Source organism: Cajanus cajan, chromosome 1, assembly GCF_000230855.2.
Source record: "Cajanus cajan strain Asha chromosome 1, NIPB_CcT2T_4, whole genome shotgun sequence".
NCBI classification, from domain to species: domain Eukaryota; kingdom Viridiplantae; phylum Streptophyta; class Magnoliopsida; order Fabales; family Fabaceae; genus Cajanus; species Cajanus cajan.
In genome coordinates, this window is record NC_138517.1 from 8,951,921 (window position 1) to 8,956,560 (window position 4,640).

General features: G+C 32.7%; 1 pseudogene; it reads left to right on the top strand.

Annotated features, from left to right (window-relative positions):
• Nucleotides 1–2,262: 2,262 nt before the first annotated feature.
• Nucleotides 2,263–3,926, top strand: LOC145957798 (UDP-glycosyltransferase 708D1 pseudogene; annotated as a pseudogene).
• The last annotated feature ends 714 nt before the right edge of the window (nt 3,927–4,640 follow it).

The following is a 4,640-nucleotide window of genomic DNA, read 5'->3' on the forward strand; positions in this document are numbered from 1 at the left end:
GATTTTATTAATTTATCTATGTTATACCTGTTTTGTTTCTGTTTGGCTATCCGGCGTGTATTTCTACGCTATGAGCCAGAGTGAGATGTTTCTCACTCCCTTTTCTTGTGTTGTTTTTCCTTGAGTGTCTTACAGGTGATTATCTGCATGAGATCGAGGATGTTGGTGATGAAGCTTAGACTTCTATGTTGGGATTTGCTCTGATAGGACATGTGACATCGGGGCACAGATAGAATTAGATTAGAATCTTTTTATTAAATTATTTAGGAAGACCTTATATTATTTCTATGTAATTTCCGCTGATTAAGCTACTATTAAAGTTATGGATGTGATACCCTCTATTTAAACATGTTTGGTATTTCAATTATGAAAAAAAATTATGTTATTCAATTTTTGTTATTTGTGTTATGGTATGTGGGGTAGACGGTGTCACATAATAAATATGAGAAACAAAAAAAAAACGGCTGCCTGGAATTCTTCTCTCCGGAAACTGAATTCCAACAGCCCACGACGTCAAGGGAATGCAACGGAGAAGCTCAGAATTCAGTTCCCGAGGAACCAAATTCTAAACTTGAACAATAAACTGTGCTACTCTTGTAAATAATGTGTCACAGATTCTGTTTGATAATTTTTTAAAAAAAAAATTATATTCCTGTAAAAATGTTGATATTTATATCAATATCAAAATTAATCTATATTTATTTTTTTAAAAAATAAACTAAATTGAAGTGAATTTATAAAAATTATATTGAATTTAAAAGTAATTTGTCTTAATTGAACGGAACTGCATATTAGTTTCGATGAATTAAAATGTTCTCTTGTGTTAGTGAACTAAATTGAATTGAATTATAAAATTTTAAATTGAATTGTAATTTAAACTACATTGAATTGTTATGATACTTTATATTGAACAATTTTGATTTGTTGGTCTGTCATGAATGGTACATTTTTTAATTTAATTAAATTTTTTATTTAATTTATATTTTTCAAATTTTTTTTATAAAATTGAATCAAATAAACTCGATAAATTTTAATCCTAAAAATTATAGTTTGATTAACCCATTAGGTCCAATAAAAAGTAGTAAATTAATCATATAATTTTAAGAAATAAAAAAATATTATTATATTCATAATATATTAATAATCTAAAATAGTATATATAATATTATAAAATAAACATAAAAAAATTCATATGTACTAATAAATTGTTATAATAATAAAGATAATTACAAAGTTTTATAAAATTAAAAATAAAAAAAAAATAATTATTTATACATGTTTATATGTGGTACCAAGTCTAATTATTAATATATATATATATATATATATATATATATATATATATTACTTAAAACATATGAATTTGAAATAATTTTAAAAATTTTATTTTGATTAATATCTTATTTTTTAAAAAAATTATTATTTTAAAAAATTCAATTGTGACTATATATATGATTCAAATAAAAAACTAACAGCAGATAAATAGTACAAATTTAAAAAAGATAAAAAAATTACTACAATGATAATATATTAATATTTTAAAATAATATAAAGCGTAAGCTATAAAAAAAATAGTAGAAAATAATATTATAAAAAACATAATAAAAAATAAAAGGACACAATTTATACTTTTACGTGTAAATGTACCAAAAATAGTTATTAATATATATTTATATATTTATTCTATCTATTTCAACTAAAATTTAAGAAATTAAAATAATTTTAATGATTTTTCCTTAATTAACATTTGAAAATTTAAAAATAAATAATCATGTAAAAAAAATTTGCTTCAAAACAAAATATTATTTGGATTCAAAAAGAGGGAAAACATTTGAATAGAAAAAATAAACTGGAAAGATTAAATTAAAGGAATTATTAAAAAAATATAAGAACTTAATTATAAGATTAATAAATAAATGAATATTTATCAAATATAGGTGTTTATTTATTATATAATAGAGAAAGGCACGAGAATTAACAACGGGTACTTTCAAAGAACCAAAATTTTGGGACAGGTAGATGAGGATTTGTGGACAAAAATCTCCACCATGATATACAGTTCTTGACATGTTTTCTACCTTATAAAACCCTAGTAAAGTACCCAACTACCCACCAAAAATCATTTATTTTTCTCTTTCTATTATAAGATTTATGGCTGATATAAAAGTTACTATATTTTTATTAGAAGTATTTTTCTCTTTCTTGTTTTGCACCGCAATCCAACGACATTTTTGATAGTGGACAATATCTCCATTCTATTTATCTATATAACAAGGTCACAATTCAACCTAGCAAAACCAAACTTTTTCTCTCTTCTTTCATTTAACAGCAACTATTCACACTCTTTGGAGGATCCAACACCAAATCGAACCAATGTCTCCTTCTGAACCCGTAGTTCATGTGGCTTTCCTCCCGAGTGCTGGCATGGGACACCTTAACCCATGTCTGAGGATAGCAACACTGTTCCTCCGCCATGGCTGCAAAGTCACTCTCATCACTCCCAAACCCACTGTTTCCACCGCAGAGTCTAACCTCGTCTCTCGCTTCTGTTCCTCTTTCCCTCACCAAGTAACCCAAATAGACTTAAACCTCATCACTCTGGATCCAGCCACGGTTAACACCAACGACCCTTTTTGGCTTCAGTTTGAAACCATTCGCCGTTCGGTTCACCTTGTAGCTCCAATCCTTTCTTCACTTTCAACACCTCTCTCTGCTTTCATCTACGATATTAGCTTAATTTCCCCTCTAGTTCCTATCACCCAGAAACTCTCTTGTCCCTCTTACATGTACTTCGTTGCATCAGCTAGGATGTTCTCATTTTTTGCACACCTTCATGTTCTTGCTGCTTCAGATCCAAGTTCACAGCCACACCCTTCTTCGTTCATTGGCGATGGTGTTAAAATCCCGGGCATTGCATCCCCAATTCCAAGATCCTCGGTCCCTCCTTTGCTCCTTCAACCAAACTCTCTCTTTGAGAGCATCTTCATGGAGGACAGTGCGAAAGTGACGAAGCTGAACGGGGTTTTCATCAACTCGTTCGAGGAAATGGAAGGAGAGGCACTAGCGGCACTGAACGAAGGAAAAGTGGTGAAGGGGTTGCCCCCAGTGTATGGTGTTGGCCCCCTAATGACGTGTGAGTTTGAGGAGGTGGAACAAGGTAAAGGGGGTTGCATGGGTTCGGTATTGGAGTGGCTGGATGAGAAAAGTGAAGGGTCGGTGGTGTATGTTTGCTTTGGTAACAGGACAGCAACGAGAAGGGAGCAGATAAAAGACATGGCTTTGGGGCTGACAGAAAGTGGGTATAGTTTTTTGTGGGTGGTGAAGTTGAAGGTGGTTGACAAAGAAGAGGAGGAGGGTTTGGAGGATGTGTTGGGGAGTGAGTTGATGAGTAAGGTGAAGGAAAAAGGTATGGTTGTGAAGGAATATGTGGACCAGATGGAGATTCTGGGTCACCCTGCAGTGGGGGGGTTTGTGAATCATGGAGGTTGGAACTCAATAATAGAGAGTGTGTGGGAAGGAGTGCCTATTCTGTCTTGGGCTCAGGGTTGGGATCAGAAGATAGCCTCAGAGGCAGTGATGATAAGTGGGGTGGGGATTTGGCCTCAGGAGTGGGGGTGGGGATCAGAGCATGTTGTGAAATGGAAAGAGATTGCTGAGAGAATCAAAGAGATGATGGGGAATGAATCTCTGACGGTCAAAGCCAAAGAAATGAAGAAGGCTGCTAGAAATGCTGCTGGTGTTGGTGGGAGGTGTGAGGTTATTGTTAAGAAGCTAATTGACGAATGGAAGAAAAATGTTTAATCCACCTAAGCATTGGCACTCACCAACAGTGTTAGCTACTTACAAAGGCTAATGAGTTTCTTGTTCTTTGTTTGTGGTTAGATTTCCAATGTGATAAAGTTTTGTTGTTCTCTTGTTTTCGGTTATATTTCGTGTTTCGTTTCCTTGGCTATTTAATTTGGGTAAAAAATGTGAATATTTTTACTGAAATATTATTATTTTTTAAATAAATTATCCAAAAAAAATCTGTTTTAATTTATTTATACTACAAGCACGCTTTACTGTTTACGTTCAGAACGAACCATTCTGATATCAGAACGGACCGTTCTAAATTTAAAATTAACACATGATCAGTGAAACCAGAACGGATCGTTTTGAATCTCGAACATGCTGTTTTGACCACTTCTGATGAGTCGACATATAGAACAATCAGGGATGGCAACAGGGCGGGGCGGATACGGGTTTCATGATACCCGTCCCCGTCCCCGCGAGTTAAACCCATCCCCGACCCTGTCCCCATACCCGTCGGGTATAGATTTTCATCTCCATCCCCGTCCTTGTCGGGTATCGGGTATACCTGTACCCGTACCCGTACCCGTCAATTTTTTTATTTTTTATTTTTTGTAAAAAAATGATATTTTTAAATTATTTTTTTATTATATTATAATTATAATTAAGGTATTTTTTTATTTTATATTATAATAAATAATCACATAAAAATATATTAAAATTTTTTAATATAATTAAATTAAAAGTGAGTATTAAATTAAAAATGAGAACGAGAACGAGGACGGGTACGGGTACGGGGCGGGTAAGTACATACCCGTACCTGTACCCGATTTAATATATTGGTTTTTACC